At 38.3% G+C, this 25,127-nt stretch overlaps 1 long non-coding RNA gene across 1 annotated transcript; it reads left to right on the forward strand.

The window, feature by feature from the left end:
• The first annotated feature begins 10,937 nt into the window (after window positions 1-10,937).
• On the forward strand, window positions 10,938-24,808 carry LOC131484041 (uncharacterized). The gene is made up of 2 exons (XR_009247986.1): window positions 10,938-11,023; window positions 24,554-24,808. It is a non-coding gene; the product is annotated as an uncharacterized LOC131484041 (long non-coding RNA).
• Window positions 24,809-25,127: the final 319 nt, after the last annotated feature.

Consider the following 25,127-nt stretch of genomic DNA (forward strand, 5'->3'; position numbering starts at 1 on the left):
GAATTCTAAGATAGCTATCATGATTTCCACCCCCTGGGGTTATTCCTATGATCATGTTATGTTACCTGGCAACAGGGTTTTTGCAGATGTTATTAAGGTTACTAATAAGTTGATTTTAAGATAGGAAGATTATCCAGATTGGTCTAACCTAATTACATGAAGCCTTTTAAGTGTGGAAGTTTTTCTCCAGCTGGTAGCAGAAGGGGAAGTCCAGAGACTTGAAGTTATAAGAAGGATCTGACATGCCATTACTGACTTAAAGATGGATAGGGCTGGGCGCCTGGGTGGCTCAGTCAGTTAAGTGTCAAACTTCAGCTCAGATCATGATTTCATGGTCCATGAGTTTGAGCCCTGCATCTGGCTCTGTGCTGATAGCTCAGAGCCTGGAGCCTACTTTGGATTCTGTGTCTCCCTCTCTGTCTCTCCCTCTCACACGCACGTGCTCTCTCTCTTTCTCAAAAATAAATAAACATTTTAAAAAATTGAAAAAAAAAATTGATGGGGCCATGTGAAAAAGATTTGAACATGTCCTCTGGTTGCTGAAAGTCATCTCCAGCCAATAGCCAGAAACAAAATGGGAACCTCAGTCATGTGCCACAAGGAACTGGATCCTGCCAGCAACCCAAATGAGCTTGGAAGAGAATTTTTTTCTATGGCTTTCAGATGAGTACTCAGGGCAACTGACACACTGATGTTAGCTTTGTGATGCCTTCAGCAGAGAATTCAGTCACATGGTGCTGGACTTCCAATCTACAAACTGTGAGATTATAAATGAATACTATATGGAGCCATCAAGTATGTGATAATTTATTATGTAGCAACAAAAAGCTAATACACACATAAGATCTTCTTTGCCCATTTTACACTTACCATAATATTTATAAGGATTGTTAAGTGTATAAAAAGAAAACAACTACCCATGACTTGTAGATTTCCCCCTTGAAGCTGGTATTAAGTTATTAAGTTTTCCTATCAGAAAGCTTTAAACACTTGGGGACAGAAGATCATAAGTGAAAGAGAAGTTGAAAGTGGAAGAACCTCTAATTTTATGAGACGTACTATGTATGGAATCCACAAAGGGAGCCATCCCCAGAGTCCTCTTTACTCTCTGACTGTGGTTTACAACTTAATAAGCACTGCTTTTAAGAGTAGCTGACCAACAGTTTTTCTAAACACTGCCCTGCATTGATGAGTAGTTTTCTTTCTAAAAGAAAAGCACGTGTGAACATATTGCCGGCAGCCCTCTCCTGGAGAGAAGGCAGCTTACTTTCTATCACCTGCAGAGGCACTGGAATGAAAGCATCATCGTTTGTATGGAGACTCTCAATCACACGTGCCAGGGCTGAGGGTTTTCACCCTGGATTGGCTGGCCTTTGGGAGCAGGAAAACAGAAAGAGGAAATGTCCATGTTTGAGCTGGCGTGCGCCAGGCAGTCTCTCTCCAGCCCTGACAAGTCCCTGCTGTGGGAAACATGGAGCAGTTGTGCAGTTTGGGGCATTACCATAGGCCCTGTGCATTGGAAATACTAAAGAACTAGAGAAAGATGAAAAATTTAGAAATACACATATACACATTCTCAAGAATCAGTGTACCTCATTCAGATTACTCCTAAAGCTAGAGTACATGTTTTAAAAAATCAGGGGGATGTATAAGTTCATCTTTAGATTTTTGTTATTCTACTGTAGTATGTTGGGGGCATTATGCAGCATCTTTTAGAGAGGATGGCCTGTTTTCTTTTAAACAAACAATTAAAGGCAAAATTCATTTTACTAATAGACTCAAGCTTCTCTCTCTCCTTTTCTCTCTCTTTCCTTTTCTTTCTTTCTTTCTTTCTTTCTGTCTGTCTTTGTCTGGAAACATCACTTTCAATTTATCCCATGAGTATGAAGAAAGGTACATGAGACAGAAGGAAGTATGAGTAACCATTTGATACCTCAACACAGTAAGTTTTAGCCTTCTTTTTTCTTTTTATTTTAGAGAGAGTGGGACAGAGGGGCAGAGGGAGAGAGAAAGAGAAAGAGAGAGAATCTCAAGCAGGTCCCATGCTCAGTGCAGAGCCTGACGCAGGGCTCAATCCCATGACTCTGAGATCATAACCTGAGCTCAAACCAAGAGTCAGATACTCAACTGACTGAGCCACCCAGGTGCCCCTAGCCTCCTGAAATAAAATAAACCCAGAAAAGTGTTCTACTTTTTAAATGGCATGTTTTTAAGTGCATACACCATGGTAGATATATGGAAACATTCCCAGTTACAGACACTAGATACACACAGATACTCTTCCTTTGTACAACACCTGTGCTCAAGAACAGCTGTGTGTATAAATCACACATCTATAAAGCTGAAACATTTAGAAATGCACTAAGGGAGGTTCTATTTCAAGAAACCCTGTACTGTTTATTTTATAACACAAATATTCATCCTCAGAAATTATTTCTTTTGAAAGACTGTACCTTGAATATAATAAGCATTAAATCAGAAGAGAGAGGCACAATCAAATTTAAAAAACAGGACTTTAAAAACTGAGAGAAGTTTTAGCTATTTTCTTTTTTTTTTCCCCAATATAAAAAATTTATTGTCAAATTGGTTTCCATACAACACCCAGTGCTCATCCCAAAAGGTGCCCTCCTCAATACCCATCCCCCACCCTCCCCTCTTTCCCACCCCCCATCAACCCTCAGTTTGTTCTCAGTTTTTAACAGTCTCTTATGCTTTGGCTCTCGCCCACTCTAACCTCTTTTTTTTTTTTTTCCTTCCCCTCCCCCATGGGTTTCTGTTAAGTTTCTCAGGATCCACATAAGAGTGAAACCATATGGTATCTGTCTTTCTCTGTATGGCTTATTTCACTTAGCATCACACTCTCCAGTTCCACCCACGTTGCTACAAAATGGCCATATTTCATTCTTTCTCATTGCCACGTAGTATTCCATTGTATATATAAACCACAATTTCTTTATCCATTCATCAGTTGATGGACATTTAGGCTCTTTCCATAATTTGGCTATTGTTGAGAGTGCTGCTATAAACATTGGGGTACAAGTGCCCCTATGCATCAGTACTCCTGTATCCCTTGGGTAAATTCCTAGCAGTGCTACTGCTGGGTCATTAGGGTAGGTCTATTTTTAATTTTCTGAGGAACCTCCACACTGCTTTCCAGAGTGGCTGCACCAATTTGCATTCCCACCAACAGTGCAAGAGGGTTCCCGTTTCTCCACATCCTCGCCAGCATCTATAGTCTCCTGATTTGTTCATTTTGGCCACTCGGACTGGCGTGAGGTGATATCTGAGTGTGGTTTTGATTTGTGTTTCCCTGATAAGGAGCAACGTTGAGCATCTTTTCATGTGCCTGTTGGCCATCTGGATGTCTTCTTTAGAGAAGTGTCTATTCATATTTTCTGCCCATTTCTTCACTGGGTTATTTGTTTTTCGGGTGTGGAGTTTGGTGAGCTCTTTATAGATTTTGGATACTAGCCCTTTGTCTGATATGTCATTTGCAAATATCTTTTCCCATTCCGTTAGTTGCCTTTTAGTTTTGTTGGTTGTTTCCTTTGCTGTGCAGAAGCTTTTTATCTTCATAAGGTCCCAGTAATTCATTTTTGCTTTTAATTCCCTTGCCTTTGGGGATGTGTCGAGTAAGAGATTGCTACGGCTGAGGTCAGAGAGGTCTTTTCCTGCTTTCTCCTCTAGGGTTTTGATGGTTTCCTGTCTCACATTCAGGTCCTTTATCCATTTTGAGTTTATTTTTGTGAATGGTGTGAGAAAGTGGTCTAGTTTCAACCTTCTGCATGTTGCTGTCCAGTTCTCCCAGCACCATTTGTGAAAGAGACTGTCTTTTTTCCATTGGATGTTCTTTCCTGCTTTGTCAAAGATGAGTTGGTCATACGTTTGTGGGTCTAGTTCTGGGGTTTCTATTCTATTCCATTGGTCTATGTGTCTGTTTTTGTGCCAATACCATGCTGTCTTGATGATTACAGCTTTGTAGTAGAGGCTAAAGTCTGGGATTGTGATGCCTCCTGTTCTTCTTCAAAATTACTTTGGCTATTCAGGGCCTTTTGTGGTTCCATATGAATTTTAGGATTGCTTGTTCTAGTTTCGAGAAGAATGCTGGTGCAATTTTGATTGGGATTGCATTGAATGTGTAGATAGCTTTGGGTAGTATTGACATTTTGACAATATTTATTCTTCCAATCCATGAGCAGGGAATGTCTTTCCATTTCTTTATATCTTCTTCAATTACCTTCATAAGCTTTCTATAGTTTTCAGCATACAGATCTTTTACATCTTTGGTTAGATTTATTCCTAGGTATTTTATGCTTCTTGGTGCAATTGTGAATGGGATCAGTTTCTTCGTCTTTCTGTTGCTTCATTGTTAGTGTATAAGAATGCAACTGATTTCTGTACATTGATTTTGTATCCTGCAACTTTGCTGAATTCATGTATCAGTTCTAGCAGACTTTTGGTGGAGTCTATCGGATTTTCCATGTATAATATCATGTCATCTGCAAAAAGCGAAAGCTTGATTTCATCTTTGCCAATTTGGATGCCTTTGATTTCCTTTTGTTGTCTGATTGCTGATGCTAGAACTTCCAGCACTATATTAAACAACAGCGGTGAGAGTGGGCATCCCTGTCATGTTCCTGATCTCAGGGAAAAAGCTCTCAGTTTTTCCCCATTGAGGATGATGTTAGCTGTGGGCTTTTCATAAATGGCTTTTATGATCTTTAAGTATGTTCCTTCTATCCCGACTTTCTCAAGGGTTTTTATTAAGAAAGTGTGCTGGATTTTGTCAAAGGCCTTTTCTGCATCGATTGACAGGATCATATGGTTCTTCTCTTTTTTTTTTTTATTAATGTGATGTATCACGTTGATTGATTTGCGAATGTTGAACCAGCCCTGCATCCCAGGAATGAATCCCACTTGATCATGGTGAATAATTCTTTTTATATGCTGTTGAATTCGATTTGCTAGTATCTTATTGAGAATTTTTGCATCCATATTCATCAGGGATATTGGCCTGTAGTTCTCTTTTTTTACTGGGTCTCTGTCTGGTTTAGGAACCAAAGTAATACTGGCTTCATAGAATGAGTCTGGAAGTTTTCCTTCTCTTTCTATTTCTTGGAATAGCTTGAGAAGGATAGGTATTATCTCTGCTTTAAACGTCTGGTAGAACTCCCCTGGGAAGCCATCTGGTCCTGGACTCTTATTTGTTGGGAGATTTTTGATAACCAATTCAATTTCTTCGCTGGTTATGGGTCTGTTCAAGCTTTCTATTTCCTCCTGATTGAGTTTTGGAAGAGTGTGGGTGTTTAGGAATTTGTCCATTTCTTCCAGGTTGTCCAATTTGTTGGCATATAAGTTTTCATAGTATTCCCTGATAATTGTTTGTATCTCTGAGGGATTGGTTGTAATAATTCCATTTTCATTCATGATTTTATCTATTTGGGTCATCTCCCTTTTCTTTTTGAGAAGCCTGGCTAGAGGTTTGTCAATTTTGTTTATTTTTTCAAAAAACCAACTCTTGGTTTCGTTGATCTGCTCTACAGTTTTTTTAGATTCTATATTGTTTATTTCTGCTCTGATCTTTATTACTTCTCTTCTTCTGCTGGGTTTAGGCTGCCTTTGCTGTTCTGCTTCTATTTCCTTTAGGTGTGCTGTTAGATTTTGTATTTGGGATTTTTCTTGTTTCTTGAGATAGGCCTGAATTGCAATGTATTTTCCTCTCAGGACTGCCTTCGCTGCATCCCAATGCATTTGGATTGTTGTATTTTCATTTTCGTTCGTTTCCATATATTTTTTAATTTCTTCTCTAATTGCCTGGTTGACCCACTCATTCGTTACTAGGGTGTTCTTTAACCTCCACGCTTTTGGAGTTTTTCCAGACTTTTTCCTGTGGTTGATTTCAAGCTTCATAGCATTGTGGTCTGAAAGTATGCATGGTATTATTTCAATTCTTGTAAACTTATGAAGGGCTGTTTTGTGACCCAGTATATGATCTATCTTGGAGAATGTTCCATGTGCACTCGAGAAGAAAGTATATTCTGTTGCTTTGGGATGCAAAGTTCTAAATATATCTGTCAAGTCCATCTGATCCAATGTATCATTCAGGGCCCTTGTTTCTTTATTGACCATGTGTCTAGATGATCTATCCATTTCTGTAAGTGGAGTGTTAAAGTCCCCTGCAATGACCACATTCTTATCAATAAGGTTGCTTATGTTTATGAGTAATTGTTTTATATATTTGGGGGCTCCAGTATTCGGCGCATAGACATTTATAATTGTTAGCTCTTCCTGATGGATAGACCCTGTAATTATTATATAATGCCCTTCTTCATCTCTTGTTACAGCCTTTAACTTAAAGTCTAGTTTGTCTGATATAAGTATGGCTACTCCAGCTTTCTTTTGGCTTCCAGTAGCATGATAAATAGTTCTCCATTCCCTCATTCTCAATCTAAAGGTGTCCTCAGGTCTAAAATGAGTCTCTTGTAGACAGCAAATAGATGGGTCTTGTTTTTTATCCATTCTGATAGCCTATGTCTTTTGGTTGGCACATTTGATCCATTTACATTCAGTGTTATTATAGAAAGATACGGGTTTAGAGTCATTGTGATGTCTGTATGTTTTATGCTTGTAGTGATGTTTCTGGTACTTTGTCTCACAGGATCCCCCTTAGGATCTCTTGTAGGGCTGGTTTAGTGGTGATGAATTCCTTCAGTTTTTGTTTGTTTGGGAAGACCTTTATCTCTCCTTCTATTCTAAATGACAGACTTGCTGGATAAAGGATTCTCGGCTGCATATTTTTTCTGTTTAGCACACTGAAGATATCATGCCAGTCCTTTCTGGCCTGCCAAGTTTCAAAAGAGAGATCAGTCACGAGTCTTATAGGTCTCCCTTTATATGTGAGGGCACGTTTTTCCCTTGCTGCTTTCAGAATTTTCTCTTTATCCTTGTATTTTGCCAGTTTCACTATGATATGTCGTGCAGAAGATCGATTCAAGTTACGTCTGAAGGGAGTTCTCTGTGCCTCTTGGATTTCAATGCCTTTTTCCTTCCCCAGTTCAGGGAAGTTCTCAGCTATTATTTCTTCAAGTACCCCTTCAGCACCTTTCCCTCTCTCTTCCTCCTCTGGGATACCAATTATGCGTATATTATTTCTTTTTAGTGTATCACTTAGTTCTCCAATTTTCCCCTCATACTCCTGGATTTTTTTATCTCTCTTTTTCTCAGCTTCCTCTTTCTCCATAACTTTATCTTCTAGTTCACCTATTCTCTCCTCTGCCTCTTCAATCCGAGCTGTCGTGGTTTCCATTTTGTTTTGCATTTCGTTTAAAGCATTTTTCAGCTCCTCGTGACTGTTCCTTAGTCCCTTGATCTCTGTAGCAAGAGATTCTCTGCTGTCCTCTATACTGTTTTCAAGCCCAGCGATTAATTTTATGACTATTATTCTAAATTCACTTTCTGTTATATTATTTAAATCCTTTTAGATCAGTTCATTAGCTGTTGTTATTTCCTGGAGATTCTTCTGAGGGGGATTCCTCCGTTTGGTCATTTTGGATAGCCCCTGGAGTGGTGAGGACCTGCAGGGCACTTCCCCTGTGCTGTGGTGTATAACTGGAGTTGGTGGGCGGGGCCGCAGTCCGACCCCAGCCCACCGCTGGGGCCACAGTCAGACTGGTGTGTGCCTTCTCTTCCCCTCTCCTAGGGGCGGGATTCGCTGTGGGGTGGCGTGGCCCATCTGGGCTACTTGCACACTGCCAGGCTTGTGGTGCTGGGGATCTGGCGTATTAGCGGGGGTGGGTAGGCAAGGTGCACGGGAGTAGGAGGGGCAGGCTTAGCTCACTTCTCCTTCGGTGATCCACTTCAGGAGGGGCCCTGCAGCAGCGGGAGGGAGTCAGACCCGCTGCCGGAGGGGTGGCTCCACAGAAGCACAGAGTTGGGTGTTTGCGTGGAGCGAGCAAGTTCCCTGGCAGGAACTGGTTCCCTTTGGGATTTTGGCTGGGGGATGGGCGGGGGAGATGGTGCTAGCGAGCGCCTTTGTTTCCCACCAAACTGAGCTCTGTCGTCCGGGGGGTTTCAGCAACTCTCCCTCCCTTTGTCCTCCAGGCTTCCCGCTTTCTGAGCAGAGCTGTTAACACTTGACCTCCCAGACGCTAAGTCGCACTTGCTCTCGGAACACAGTCCGTCAGGCCCCTCCGCTTTTGCCAGCCAGACTCGGGGGCTCTGCTTGGCCGGCGAGCCGCCCCTCCGCCCCGGCTCCCTCCCGCCAGTCCGTGGAGCGCGCACCGCCTCGCCGCCCTTCCTACCCTCTTCCGTGGGCCTCTCGTCTGCGCTTGGCTCCAGAGACTCCGTTCTGCTAATCCTCTGGCGGTTTTCTGGGTTCTTTAGGCAGGTGTAGGTGGAATCTAAGTGATCAGCAGGACGCACGGTGAGCCCAGCGTCCTCCTACGCCGCCATCTTCCTCAGCAATATTTAGCTATTTTCTTAAAGAAGTGTTGAGGAAAATTTACACTTAATATTATCACAGTAATTATTATATATTATATATTAATATGTAATAAATAATATATTAATAATCATTAATAATATAATAATATGATATATATCATATAATATATATAATATATAGCACAGTATTATATATATATATATATTTGTAATTTGTAATCCTTAACAACTACTAGTCCCTGCCAGCTAAATAATATATAATATATTAATAACTAATTATTTATTAGTTAATAATGTATAATAATATATATTATATATTTATTATATGTATAATATATTATATATTATGTATAATATATACATATAGCACAGTATTTTATATATACATATTTTTTTTTAATTTGTAATCCTTAACAACTACTAGTACCTGCCAGCTAAATAACACCAAGTTAAAAGATAAGCAAGGAAGAGGGCATAACGTGTTTATCTAGGTCTAACCTCAGAGTTAAGGCAGAAAAATTTCTCAATTGTTCACGTGATGAAAACCAACAATAACTGTGTTTTCTTTGAAAAGTATATGCAATACATATTTATATGTTGAAATATAGCTTTCCGTTTTTAAATTTAGAAATTTGCTTTGCCTGAAAAAGAAAAAAGAAACAATTTAGGCCAATCTATGTGTGGTTGTTCCCTATCACTGCTATAATAAATTACCACAAATTATTTGGCATAAAACAACACAAATTAATTATCTTACAGTTCTGGATGTCAGAAGTCCAAAATTGTTCCCACTGAGCTAAAGTCAAGGTGTCAATAGGGCTGGTTCTTTCTGAAATCTCTAGGAGAGAATGAATCCCTTTCCTTGTCTTTTCCAGCTTCTAGAGGCTGTCTGCATTCCTTGGTTCGTGGCCTCCTTCAAGCCCTCACATCTCTCCAACCTCTGTTTCTTCCCTCATCACATATCCTTCTCTTCACTCTGACCCTCCTGCCTCCATCTTATAAAAACACGTGAGATTACATTGGACCCCCTGTGTAATCCAGAGTAATTTTCCTATCTCAAGATTCTTAATCACATCTGCAAAGCCCTCTTTGCAGTGTAAGATAATATATTCACAGCTACAGGGATTAGGACCTGGACATCTTTGGAGGTTGCGGGGACATTATTCTGTCAATCACACTGTGTTAGAAGGTCATTAAGATCCTACTACCAAATTTGTTACTCTGTCTCCTCCTCAATGCATAACTGAACGATTTAATTTTCACCTTTGGAATCAAAATTAGTCTCTAAGAATGTTTACCTAGCATTTACTGAACACCTTCTACCTAGCAGGTACTATGCCAAAGTACTTTGTGTATTACCTACGTATTTAATCCTTACAACAAACCTATATTATTCATTTTATCTCACTGTACACATGAAGAGATTGTAACACAGAGTGTTAAATTAGTTGTTCAAGATTCTAAATCCAGCAAAGAACTGTGCCATGTGACTCCAGAGCTTATCCTCATGACCCTTTTCATTTTTTTGCCTTCCCAAGAAATTAGCAAACAATTCTCATATGCAAATTAAAAGTATGCTTACAGTACACGAAACTCCCCCAACCATGGTGTGGCCACAGGACAGAAGCACTAGAAGTAAGGCAATGCTCCTCCTTAGGAAACTGGTGGTATCTATTTACAACTGACAGAATATATATCAGGAATTCTCATTAAATCAACTCTGCAGTTTAAATAGAGCATTAATATATGACAAGTGAAAATTCTTGAAGCCACTTTGCTTTTATTCACATGTGTGCATGCTGGGGGCACATTGCTAGGACTTTACTACCTAAATATTATTTAGTCTAATCATATTGCCTTCCCTCCATGCCACCCCCCCTCCAACGAACACTACAAATTGAGTAGTGTTTTGGGGAAAGTAAAGATGAGAGTTCCCTTTACCACCATGCACCTGAGGGTAGCCACACTCTTAGAGAATAGACCATAAACTACCTCTCATCCAAATGCTGCCCCATGCTTTAAATCTCTAAGAACCTCATTAGCACAAAAACAGTTTTCTCTTTTGTTCTTTTTATCAGTATTATAATGAAATAATTTAAATAAATACATACATACATACATACATACTTACATACTTTTTACTTCCTATTTGTCCCTTGGTAGATTCTTAGAGCTCCATGGGAATCAGAACTGTTATCTGTCTTATTTACCACTCTAGGATAGCAATGAATAGAATGCATGGTAGACTGTATGTAGACTGTATTTACTGACAGATGGAAACAAAGAAGGAAGAAAGGGAGAAAAGAAGAGAGGGAAAAAAAGAAAATCCAGTCACTAATTTAGGTCTAGAGAAGAAATAGTGATGCACAGGTGTGCATGAAAACTAAAAATGAGACAAAAGTACTCAGAATGCCTCCCGAGTTTAGAGCCATGAGCCATCTACAGAGCAGGTAAAGTTCAGAAGGGAAACATCCATTGATTTCACTTCCCTTTGCAGAATCTGGCCCATCCTGTTCAAAGTGGGGGCGAACTTCATAAAGAACATCAAAATATTATGCTGGCCTTGAAGGAAGAGAGAAAAGTAAGTTTTTGAAATGGAGACTCCAAGTAAAGAAGGCAGTGTGGGGAAGTTGGGCAGGGCAGGAAAAGAGCACTCAATAAGCACTAAAATTTTTTTCTAAATGTTTATTCATGTTTGAGAGAGAGAGAGGGTGGGGCCTGGGCAGAGAGAGAGGGAGACACAGAATCTGAAGCAGGCTCCAGGCTCTGAGCTGTCAGCACAGAGCCCAACGCAGGGCTCAAACTCCAACTACACACCGTGAGATCATGACCTGAGCCAAATTTGGATGCCTACTCAGTCACCCAAGCCCCCCTGAATCAGCATTTTAAAAGCCAACTTTTTGATATGTCAGTTGTGGCAATTGTTTAGTTTTCTCCCACTTGGATTGTTATGCAAATTAAGAGCTTGGATTGTGTCTTTTATCTTTGAAATTCAGCCATTAATAAATAACAAACAAGGGGCACTTGGGTGGCTCAGGTCATGATCTCATGGTTTGTGAGTTCAAGCCCCACATTGGGCTCTGTGCTGTTCTGACAGCTCAGAGCCTGGAGTCTTCTTCAGATTCTGTGTCTCCCTCTCTGCCCCTGCCCTGCTTATGCTCTGTCTCTCTCTCTCTCTCTGTCTTAAAAATAGACATTAAAAAATAAATAAATAAAAATAAATAAATATATATTAAACAAGTGAATCATGGTGAAAACGAACAAAGGCCACGGTGGAAATAACCCAGCAATATGGGTCCAGGCCTCAGAGGAGTAGCTGCCTAGAGAAGATCATCAGAGTAAGCATTACCGAGAATGGATGCCTGGCCCAAGTCTTGAAAAATCAAAACAGGATTTCCAGACCTAGAAGGAGGAAGGAGTATTCTTTTCAGATGAAGTAGGCTGTGCAAAGGAGGAAAAAACAGAACATAGGGTGTTCTGAGAACTACATGTAACCGAGGATGGAGGGAATGAATTACAGAAGGATATGGTTGGGCTGGTGAGAAGTGACAAGAAAGAGGTAGGGGTGAGAGTTCTTGAGTCTTATGCTAAAACCAGGAGAATATTTAAGGTTATGTAGGCAGCCAACATGACTAGATCGCTTCCCCCAGCTGTGTAGCAATTGAATTGTAAGGGTTCAGGGATGGGGATTCTTTTAGGTTAAGAGAAAGGCAATAGCAAGAGTTTGGGCAAAATATCATGAGCACCCAAGCCAATGCACTGCCATCGAGAATTTCGAGCAGAAGATGGTGGTTAGGTTGAAAGGTAAGACACAGCCACTGACGTCTTCCAGGTTGCAGGCTAGAGTGAGTAGGTTATGCCATTCACCAGGTCAGGTGAGAAAAAGCAGAAAGAGATTGGAGAAGTGAGGGAATGAGTGAGGAGTATAGTTCAGATGTATTGAACTGGAGGCACTGCTGGATAATAACAAGTAGCATTATTCACTGCTAGCTCTGTGCCAGGCACTCTTCTCAATGTTTCACACGTGATTTTGAACTTCAAATGACATGCTGTATATAAACACTTTTTGGGGAAAGCATGAAGTGCAACATTATTGTGTGCATTATATTTATGTCTTCTTTTCTATTTTTGCCATGTTTAGGAGAGTAAGTCACTAGCGCTTTTTGGTTTTTTTCTTTTTTCCAAGCCAAGAAAATCACATTGTAAAAAACCCGAGAAGATGATAAACCAATAAAAATGTCATTTATTACTCTTTTTACAAAATGACTTAATGGGACTATATTTGTAAATGCTTCTAAAATAATGCCTTCCTATGTAGCCAGTCTCATGAATCGAATATATATTTAAAAACACGTCATTAATTCCATAGGCACAATATTTGAATACAGTTTTAAATTACTGCCTCTTACTTTTGCTCAGTTTTCCTAAGTGTGAAGGTCTCTCTCTGGCACGCAGGTGACTAAGAGCAGCCTGACCCCATTAGCTGCTCCAGATGTTGCCCCACTATGGAAATCAGTGTCTTTGTGCAGCATGAATATTCATCATTTCTCCAGCTCACATTTGCTCTTCTTTATGGCTTTCAGTCCGTACCAGAGGACAAGTAGCTTTCCATGCTTCAGTAGAACATATTGTTCTAGAACTACCATGTTTCACGTTATCCTGATATCCTTACTGGAGTTAAACAGGTCTATTGGGTAAACTGTTTACCATTGAAGAGAAGCTCTATGGTAGCAAAAAACAAAACAAAACCCTGTTGAATTTGTTGAATTATAAATGAGATACTGAATATGAAAAATAATGAATTCTACATTTTTCTCATCTGAGGGCAAAGGCCATGAAAGTCCACTAATGCTGCAAATGAAATTATCTTGTGCAATCTGGTCCTCAGGAATGAAAACAAATGGAAGAAAAGGCCAGTTTGAGTATCTAAGAACAAAAAAATTAAGACACTGCAGATTCTAGCCAATTAAATATATTATCATTCAAGTAGTTTAGAGTAGTAGAGAGAATTCTGAATTTAGAATCAAGGACATAGGGTTGAGTGCTGCTCTATTGCTGGTATGAATTCGGACATCTCTGTAATCCTCAATTTCCTAATCAATGCTCAATGGCATTTATGTATTTTGCAGACATTAAGCATGCATTTTAAAGTTATTGTGTACACTGAAAATTCGTATGATATATATTTAAAAAATACTCATCATAGGATGAACTCTAGTTTAATGATTTTATTGGAAATGACAAAAAAATAACAGCCTGTTTTCCAAATGTATCCATGAACCATCAAAAACACACTTGCCACTACTCTAATTTTTATTAAAATAATAGCAATGACATACCAAATGCAAACCCTTACTTCATAACAATTCAGTTTAAGGAAATATGATGATAATGGCATTGACACTATGCATTTGTAAAGTTCTGTTTATCATACGAGTTAACTTGGGGAAAGAAAACCGATCTTGTCAGACAAGACTTCCTTGGCCATCTTAAATATAATAGGATCTGAACATTCTCTCCTCCAAATTATTTTCATTCTAACCAATTTTCACCACCTTAAACGTTATGCTTAATTACTTAATTGTATATTTCCTGCCCTTCTTCACTAGAGTACAAACCCCAGGAGAGCAGGGATCATAATTCAATATTAATAAATGTTTGTCCCTAGTATCTAGACCCATGACTGGCACAAAGGAAATCCTCAGTAAATATTTGTTGGATTAATGAATTTCTTTCTGCTAGATATTATATTATTTTATATTTTAATGTGTGTTTTCTTATTTAATTCTTGTATTTACCCTTTGAACTAGGTAATGACAGTAGAAAAATACTTAAGTAATACTTTATAGATGCCAGGCAATATTCTCAGGACTTTACTCAAATAGAGTAATTTCATTCTCAGAGAACCTATAAAGTATCCTCGCTTCACAGATAAGGCAATGGAGGCCCAGATAAGTAAAATGACTTGCCCAAGTTCATTTACCCAGAGTGGTTGAACCCAGATTTTCACCTAGCCAGTGTGACTCTAGTGACCATGCTGCCAACTACTTCCTTACAGGCCTTTCCATTTGTATCTTACATGTAAGGGCCTGAGGCTGAGAACGTTGGATGGAAACTGTACCATTTCCTAATGTGTGTTTTATAATCATGCTGTATTTGTCTATCATTACAAAGTTTCACAATCAATGACTGCTATGATGTAATAAAAATGAGTACAGGAAAATACTTCAGAATCATGTCTAACACTAGTCATATTTAGAGTTCTTTAAATGTAGAGAATTAGAGCAGAAGAAGGCCTTGAATGTCACTCAGTTTCACATTTGTCATTTTACAGATGAGAAACTGAGACTCAGTCAGGGACATTGACAGTCTTTGGTCACTTGGGATGTTAGTTGGCATTCCAGTTGGAGGATCTTTCTCTTGGGCAGACTGCTTTCAAATGAGTATTTCAGGGCATAATTTTTCAACTCCAGTCTTTCCTGATTGCCTTTTACTAATGAGACATAGATGCTATGGTGTTAAGCACTAGACAAATAATAAATGGAACAGAAAATAAAGCATACAGAAGGAGGAGGACAATGGTCTCTTCACCTCATTGTGCTTAACGATTAAGCTGTGCATCCTCACGGAAGCATTTCAGAAATGATGACAGAATGTATTTCTCCAGCATCTGTCAATATATGTTTTCAGATTTTAAGATTACTGAACTTGTTGTATTAGCTGTACCGTTTATTAGCTCTGCTATTTATTTGAATAAAGGAACTCTACCTGCAGCAATAATTTTCTTTTTTACTTTTTGTTGTTGTTTTTTTTTAGATGAACTAGATGACAAAAGTAGACCTAGCACAAATATTTAGTGTCCACATGTCAGAATAAAACAATTTTTTTTATTTGAGAGAGACCATGAGCGGGAGAGTGGGGCAGATGGAGAGAGAGACAGAACCTTAAGCTCCATGTTAAGCGTGGAGCCTGATGCAAGGCTTGATCTCACAACCATGAAATCATGACTGTGAGATCATGACCTGAGCTGAAATCAAGAGTAAGACACTTAACCAATTGAGCCAGATCGTTTTTTAATGTTTATTTATTTTGAGGGAGAGACAGAGAGTGAGTGGGGGAGGAGCAGAGAGAGAGGGAGACACAGAAACTGAAGCAGGCTCCAGGCTTTGAGCTGTCAGCACAGAGACCGATGCAGGGCTCGAACTCCTGTACCATGAGATCATGACCTGAACCAAAAATCTCATATGTCAAAAGAACCAAGACTATCCCCTGGAGTTCATTGTAATGGGAAACGGCAGACAGAGGAAAACCTTCACCTTTGGAACACCTCAGCTTAGCATTTATCATACTACGTTAAATTGGCTAATTAGAGTCCCAAATCAAGAGGTTCTGTGGCACAATGCTTATGACCTATTGCTCTTGGGGTGTCAAGGTGGCTCAGTCAAGAATCTGACTCTTGATTTCAGGTAATGATCTCACGGTTCATGGGCTCGAGCCCCACGTAAGGCTCTGTGCTGACTGCATGGAGCCTGCTTGTAATTCTCTCTCTCCTTCTCTCTCAGCCTCTCCCCTGCTCGTGTGCATGCTCTCCCTCAAAAATAAATGAATAAACATTAAGAAAATAATAATAAAAGAGCTAGGGCTCTGGAATAGGAAATATGGGTTTAAATCCTAGCTTTGTAACCACAGCCAAATTATCTAACTCCTCTGTACTTGGACCATCATATGTCAGATAAAGGGGTATCCACCCCAGATTTTGTTTAAGTAGGCTTGTGTCCACCAGTGCAGAGCCCAATGCAGGGCTTGAGCTCACAACCCTGAGACCAAGACATGAGCTTAAAGAATCAGATGCTGGGGCACCTGGATGGCTCAGTCAGTTAAATGTCTGACTTTGGATCAAGTCATGATCTTGCAGTTTGTGAGTTTGAGCCCAGCGTCGGGCTCTGTGCTGACAGCTCAGAGCCTGGAACCTGCTTCAGATTCTGTGTCTCCCTCTCTCTCTGCCCCTCCCCTGCTCATGCTCTGTCTCTCAATAATAAAAATAAATGTTAAAAAAACTTTTCTTTAATTAAAAAAAAAGAATCAGATGCCTAATTGACTGAGCCACACAGGCACCCCTCCACATGTCAGATTTTATAATGGGCACAACTGTTTCATTCGTTCACTCACCAGGTATTCATCCTGCTAGGTATTGTTCCATGTGCTGGATACAGAGCGATGAATAAGTTAGACAAATATATATATATACACACATACACACACACACACACACATATACACATATATGTATATATGTATATACATATATGTGTGTGTATATATATATATATATATATGGCATACTATCAGAAAAGAAGAGCTATCAGAAAAATAAAACAGGATTGAGGGAATAGAGAAACTACTTAAAATTTTTTTTAAATTGAGAATATTTGGCGCACAATGTTATAATAGTGCCAGATGTGTAACAGTGATTCAACATCTCTCTATACGCTGTGCTCTGCTCACCACAGCTGACTTACCGTCTGTCCCCATACAACACTATTACAATATCATAGACTATATTCCCTATGCTGTATCTTTTATCCCTGTGATTTATTCATCCTATAACTGGAAGCCCATCTCTCCTACTTCCTTTCACCCATTTTGTCCATCCCTCCACCCTCTTCCTGACAACCATCAGTATTTTTATCAGTTATTTTTATAATTACATTCTCTCTATTTGTAGGTCTGATTCTGCCTTTTGTTTGTTTATTCACTAATTCTGGTTTTTTTTTAGGTTCTATGTATGATTGAAATCATATGATATTTGTCTTTCTCAATCTGACACAATCTCTCTTCTTTCACTTCACATAATACCATCTAGGTCCATTTATGTTGTTACAAATGGAAAGAGCTTATCTTTTTTATGGCTGCATAATATTCCACCACACACACACATACACACACACACACACACACACACACACACACCAACACCTCTTAAAAAACTATTTTTAACAGGGTGGTCTGAGCTGGTCCCATTTGAAGAAGTGACAGACAACAGATTAAGGGACTTGTCTATAAGAACATCTGGGGAAAGAGTACAGACTATATTGGAGATGTGAACAAGCTTGCCAACTTCGAGAAATGGCAGGAAAGTCAGTGTGACAGAAGGGAGTCAGGTAAAAGGAGAATGAAGGGAGACAGTTGCTGAAGTATCTGGGAGTCAGACTGCAGAGATGCTTGTAGTCACCGATGTCATTATAAGAACTTAGGAGTTTAAAAAAAAAAGACCTTAGGAGTTTGTTTTAAATGTTTATTTATTTTGAGAGAAAGAGGAAGAGCAGGGGAGGGGCAGAGAGAGAGAGGGAGACAGAGAATCCCAAGCAGGCTCCATACTGTCAGCACAGAGCCCAATGTGGGGCTCAAACTCACAAACCATGAAATCATGACCTCAGCTGAAATCAAGACTCAGATGCTTAACCGACTGAGAAGTTTGTTTTAAAATAGGAGTAGTCCATTTTGGTCCAATAGCAGACAGAGTTGGATTAACCTGGCTTCAGATTTTGCAGGTGAGTATAATGTACAAGAAAGGCTCCATCAGCAGATCAAAAATAATGAGGAATTCCTGCAGGCAGAAAACAAAGAGCTGCTGATAAAGAAACCTGAAAAAGCAAAACTGTTGAGATATCCCAGATGAAGATATCAGAAAAGAGAAGAGAAGAAAAACAAAGAAAAGAAAAACAAAGAAAAAAGAAAAAGAAAAAGAAAAAGAAAGAAAAGAAAAGAAAAGAAAAGAAAAGAAAAGAAAAGAAAAGAAAAGAAAAGAAAAGAAAAAAAAGAAAAACAAAGAAAGGAGTTCAAACATTTGGGGCAACAGCAACCAGTTATATGGGAGCCCTGAAGGAGCTCCCATCTCAAAATCAACAGATGTAGAGTGGATCTTAGAAATTAATTAACTGCCTTTAGGTCATCTGGGGGGAATTGCGTCCCCTACTCCCTTCACCTGCTTCTGTATGCAGTGTGGTGGGCACTGATTACTTTTCACTTAGGTGAAAACTTCAAGAACATCTTCTAAATAAAATGGTATTACAACTCCTAGACTCTGGATCTGAGAGAGATGCACAGGAGAACTTAAGGCATGTCAGAGCTGCCACAAGAGACACAAGGAAAAGGGGAAGAAAAATACACCAAGAAACCTACGTATAAAATAGTTTACACCCACCTCTGCCCACATAAAGCCTTCCTTTACAGACATTAAAAGGGTAATTAGCCAACCTGCCTCCTCCCTGCCCGTATACCTATAAGGGTGTCTTGATTTTTGACATACATCATCTATTTACACAAAGTTCTTGGTCAGTTTTCCATCCACAATTCTGAAAGGATGGACAGGGGTGGAGGATGGAACTAAAATATTTCAGAGAAAAAAAAACAATAAGGAATGAGAATTAACATCAGACTTCTCATCAGCAATCCTTTTGTCTTCCAGACTGTGATGGAAAATTTATTGAGTCTACTTTCACATTCCCAACCAAATTTAACATATATATTAAATATATACATTTAATATATATAAATATAAATATAAATACATTTATATGAATATATTTATTCATTATATAAAGATATATTATATCATATTTATACAATAAATAATTATATGTATAATATATAATTATATATAGTATATAACATTAATTATATATAAATACATATTATATACGTGTATGTGTGTGTATATACATATATATAAATATATATGTATGTGTGTATATATATATATATATATATGAACTAATCAAACAGTACCAAGGGATTTTAAGAAAGGAAATGATATGGTTACAAGGAGACTGATGTGTGTATATGCCCAGAAAACTCTAAGATGACAGGAAAAAAAAGGAAATCTGACTTTGATGATATTCTTTTTCAAGTGTTCCAGGTTTAAAGATATGGGGTTCTATTTCCTTTTCTCTGAGTCTAATCATAGCAACAAATTCTCCTATGAACTTATCATGACACTATAATGATATTTATTGACAGTATTCAGAATCAATTTACAGGAAAAGCTAGGAAGATCATTATAATTACTAAACTGAATTACTACTCTAAGTTTTTCTATTTTTTTAAAGTTTATTTATTTATTTTTGAGAGAGACTGAGACAGCCCAAGTGGGGAGAGAATCCCAAGCAGTCTCCACACTGTCCATGCAGAGCCCGATGTGGGGTTCAAACCCACAAAGCCATGAGATTGTGACCTGAGCCAAAACCAAAGACTCGGACACATAACTGACTGAGCCACACAGGCACCCTAAGTTAATAAAGTTTTATCATAAAATAATAATTGAATAGACATCATCAGGTGAAAGAAATGTCACACAGGAGAATTTTTTATCATTCATTGTAGGGATTCAAATAAAATATCAAAGTTAATGGGTCAAAAATGAAATGTTATAAAAATAGACTAATCCTAATCTCTGACAAGGTAAATTGCAAGTAGGGTAGGACGGTGAATAACACTTTTAAGTGTCATATTTTACCCTTCAGTAGTATTTGTCTGTATGTAGTGATGTGAATTCACTACTTATGTAAAATATAAAAGCTATTTTTAAAGTTTGGCTATTTGTATTATTTATTACTAGTCCTCTGGTAACAAATCTCAAAGGAAAAAAAAAACTGCTTAATCGACTCTTCACCTTCTCAAGAAGAATCAAATAGTTCTTCTGTACTTCTTAGTACAAGAAATGTGGGTAAAGGCTAAGTATACGACAACATTCTGTCTTGTAATAAATACTCTAAACTAGAAACCAAAGAGTGGCAACCCAGGGAAGTTTTGATCTGCAGAAATGTTTTATTTAGCCATCATAGATTTTTCTTACTTTCTCATTTTAACTAAAATGTCACTTAACATTTAAAAATTCACATAAAATTCTGTATTTCTGGCATACTTTGAAAACTCAGGAAGCTTTACAAAGTGGTCTCCCAGGGTTCTCCTAGCAGCAAGTGCCTGGAACCCCTGGAGTCAAAACTGCTGGTTGGGGACCAGTACCAATATTTCACCGAAGCATTCATCAGAAACACCTGGAGGGTCTGTGCTGACAGATTGCTGGGCCCCACTCTCAGAGTTTCTGATTCAGTAGGTTTGGGACGGGGCTGATGAATGAATGTATTTCTAACAAGGTCTCAGGTGATGCTGATGCTGCGGGTGAGGGGATCACACCTTGAGAACCACTGGATTAGACCACATTTCCTAGTTACTGCTGCCCTTAACCTTTCTGAATCACTCATGTTACCTAGCTCACCACTATTTAGGTTTGGGTTCCCTGCTTTAAATCTTACTTGAAATAACTTTTTAAATTAATAGGCAGTATTTCTCATTTGGAAAAAGCCCATCTTTCACAAGTAAGGGGAACCACCAAATATTTGGTCATATTGGAGCATACAATGTAAAAGTAACCTTTGTGTTGTTTTGGAAACATTTGCATTAACAAAGAGGTTATTAAAAAGGATAAAATTGTTGTACTGACTTTCTCTCATACATCCTGGCTAATTTTCATTTACTTAAAACTATACATGCCAATCACTAGTTGCAGATGAACCTGGATTCATGGCCTCCTTCCTCTCACCAACCACTGTGCCTTGGGTAACAAACTACATTTGTCTATGCCTCAGGTTCCTTACCCACAAAAATGAGGATGAAATACTAATGGCACTTTTGTCTTAATGATGTTGGTGAGGATTAACTGAACTGGTACTCACAGAGCTCCTAATCTAATGCTCAGGACCTGTCATGGTAACTATGAAATTGATGATTCTGATAAAAGTCAGGTTGTCCAATCTCAAGTCTTGTGGCTTCAAACATGCTAGCAAATGTGAATTGTTTTTATAATTATATAACAGAGTTATCGAGCATCATTGAATTTGTTTTATACAAAAGAATTTCTGAGTTTCTTGGTTTGCCAGAGGCAGATTTAACACTTAAGTGGATAATTCCAATAATGGTGGGGAACTCTAGTATTGTGTACTAGAGTACAAGTTTATAAAGAACCAGGAAAAAAAGGGAAATAGCAGAAATAGCAAATGGAGGTTGGAATCAAGTGATGAAAACAGGGTTGGTAACTGCTATATTGTATAACTGAGACCAAACTTTATGAACAGCCAAATTCTTCTCCATTTTAGCATTGCTGGCAGAAAGGTGGTTGAGAGAACAAACTTGCCAGTAAACTTCATGGATATTTAGTACATGGCTAAGATATTTCAATAACATGATAACAGACATTGGAATAATTAGTAATATCTGGATGTTTGAATTGCTTTCCAACACAGATATGTTGTGTGAAAAAAAAATGGAAAAAACAGTGGAAGTGGGCAGGAACACAGAGAAGATGAAGTATCTAAATTATCCAAGTCTATTGGATATACATAAATACTAGTTCTATTCTGACATGAGGGCATGACCTTTCAGTTTTACTTTATCCTTGTTTTTGTTGAAAATAATGATTTATAAGAGGCCAGGAGGACTCTAAGTAGTGACATGATTAGAGGACCCTTCTTATGGACCTTTAAAAGTATTTTCAGTTTCATGAGGCATGTCTTTGACTAGAGATGCTACATTTGGCTTCCAAATAACATTTTACAAAACAAAAGTAATAATCAGAGTCACGGTAGTATTTGCTCATTTTCTACACTGTAGTGTTAAGAAAACATATTTCAAGCTTCTTCAGCAAGACGTTAACATTAGTGTTAAAACAATATAATTATCTGGGTTGTACGGAATGATGAAAGAACAGCCCACTCTGGGGCTAGTCCCCTCTTTCTGGATCTGAATGGTACTTGAGCTAGGCATAAAGATCACTAGAATCACTTTGTGACTGATTTACTCACCCCTTAGAAACATTTTGATGAACCTGTTATTTTCACTCAGTGCTCAACATGGATTATAAATGAGAAGCTTCCCCTTTAGACACAGTGAAACAAACAAAGAACATTTAAGAATACTAGCTGAGATATCAGAAGACCTGAATTGTAGTTTTGGCTCTAGTATTCAATACTGTGTGACAATAATAAGTCGATTACTTCTACAGACTTTAGTTTTCTCATCAGTGACATGACAGTTTTTTATTTTTATTTTTTAAGTTTCTATTTAAATTCAGTTAGCATACAGTGTAATATTAGTTTCATGTGTACAATATAGTGATTCCACAATACCCAGTGTTTGCCACAAGTGCACTCCTTAATCCCCAACACCTATTTAACCCATCCCCCCACCCACATCCCCTCCAGTAACCATCAATTTGTTCTTTATAGCTGAGAGTCTGTTTTTGGTTTGCCTCTCTATTTTTTCCCTTTGCTTATGTGTTTTGTTTCTTAAATTCCACATAGGAGTGAAATCATATGGTATTTCACTGATTTATTTCACTTAGTATAATATTATCTAGCTCCATCCACATCATTGCAAATAACAAGATTTCATTATTTTTATGGCTAATATACCATTACACACACACACACAAACACACAAACACATACGTACATTATATACATACATACATACATACATACCACCTTTTCTTTATCCATTCATCAGTGGATGGACAGTTAGGCTGTTTCCATAATTTGGTTATTGTAGATAATGCTGCTATAAACATTGGGATGCATGTATCACTTTGAACTAGGATTTTTGTATTCTTTGGGTAAATACCTAGTAGTGTAATTGCTGGCTCTTAGGGTCATTCTATTTTTAAATTTCTGAGGAGCCTCCATACTGTTTTCCATAGTAACTGCACCAGTTTGCATTCCTACCAACAGTGCAATAAGGTTCCCCTTTTGCCACATCCTTGCCAACACCTGTTGTTTCCTGTGTTATTGATTTTAGCCATTCTGACAGGTGAAGTGGTATCCCATTATAGTTTTGATTTGTATTTCCCTATTGATCACTGAGGTTGAGCATCTTTATGTGTCTGTTGGTCATGGATGTCTCTTTTGGAAAAATGTCTATTCATGTCTTCTGCCCTTTTTTAATTGGATTATTTCTCTTTTGAGTGTTGAGTTTTACAAGTTCTTTATATATTTTGGATATTAACTCTTTATTAGGTCATTTGCAAATATATTCTCCCATTCTGAAGTTTGCCTGTTAGTTTTAATGATTGTTTCCTTCACTGTGCAGAAGCTTTTTTATTTTGATGAAGTCTCCAAGTTTATTTTTACTCTTGTTTCCCTTACCTCAGGAGACATATCTAGGAGGAAGTTGCTATGGCTGAAGTCAAAGAAGTTACTGCCTGTGTTCTCCTCTAGGATTTGATGGTTTCCTTTCTTACAGGTCTTTCATACATTTTGATTTTGTTTTTGTGTATGGTGTAAGAAAGTGGTCCGGTTTCATTCTTCTGTGTGTTGTTGTCCAGTTTTCCCAACACCACTGAAGTGACACTCTTTTTTCTGATGGATATTCTTTCTTGCTTTATTGAAGATTAATTGACCATATTGTGGGTTCAACATGACAGTTTTTTTAAAAGTTATTTTTGAGAACACTTCTAATGATAAAATTTTTATTTTATTTTAAGAAAACAAAAATTACATTCAACATGGTATTGTAAATACGTAATGGTATTTATTAAAGAATATAAGCTGGGGCACCTGTGTGGCTCAGTTAAGTGTCCAACTTCAGCTCAGGTCATGATCTCACACTTTGTGAGTTCAAGCCGCACATTGAGCTCTGTGCTGGCAGCTCAGAGCCTGGAACCTGCTTCAGATTCTGTGTCTCCCTCTCTGTCTGCCCCTCCCTCACTCACACTGTGTCTCTGTCTCTCTCAAAAATAAATAAACATCAAAAAAATTCTTTAAAAAAAGAATATAAGGTGACAAACCTAAAACTAGGTTACTTACTTGAAAAAGACATTATTCTTGTTTATAATTCTAACTTGGAAGGACAGAGTTACTTTGAGATGACAGCAAATGATGACAGTTTTCATCAAGGTATAGAACCTTCACCATTTAAAATAGTGATTGGGGCAGAGAATACAGTTGAAAGAACTACAAAATCCTTACCCACTTTAGAAATTCACCAACTGTGTTTGTTTATTGACATAGCAGAGTAGAATTATTACTCCCAGCTCAGTTTTTTTCTTCTTCATCAACAGGTCATAAAGAACTCCCTGGGAGTCCCAGGTGCAGACTGAATGAGACCCTGGCAGTGAGGATCACGTAGACCCACTGAGGATGTACAGTTTGCTTGTGCCTTCAAGATGAGGTCTGAGAGATACCATAAGAGATAAATTGCATGCCCCCACCTTTAGCGGGTTGTGAATTAAATGTAATGGGTTGCAGCCAGAACTTGAAGATTAACTAGGATCAAATAGAATAAAAACATCACAGTGCACTGTATATAGTAAAAGTATTTTTGTGTTGGAAAACTTTTTTTTCAAATATGTGTGTATGAGTGTATTTATGATGACAATATTTCTCACTGTGGATCTTAGACCAAATAGTTTGAAAAATACTCTTCTAAATGATCAAATGGCATGGAGCACATCTGAGTGTGTGACTAAACAAACACAAGATCTGGTAGGATCTAATGTATGATGGTCAGTTTGAGCCCCACATTCCCCTGATTCACTCTTCCGGTTAACACCTGAATCCAGGAGCAAGCTAGAAACTCCTTCTCACAAATACAGTAACTTGCCATAAAGAGGTTGGCTTTGTTGGGAACTGAAT

Source organism: Neofelis nebulosa, chromosome 8 (genome assembly GCF_028018385.1).
Source record: "Neofelis nebulosa isolate mNeoNeb1 chromosome 8, mNeoNeb1.pri, whole genome shotgun sequence".
NCBI classification, from domain to species: domain Eukaryota; kingdom Metazoa; phylum Chordata; class Mammalia; order Carnivora; family Felidae; genus Neofelis; species Neofelis nebulosa.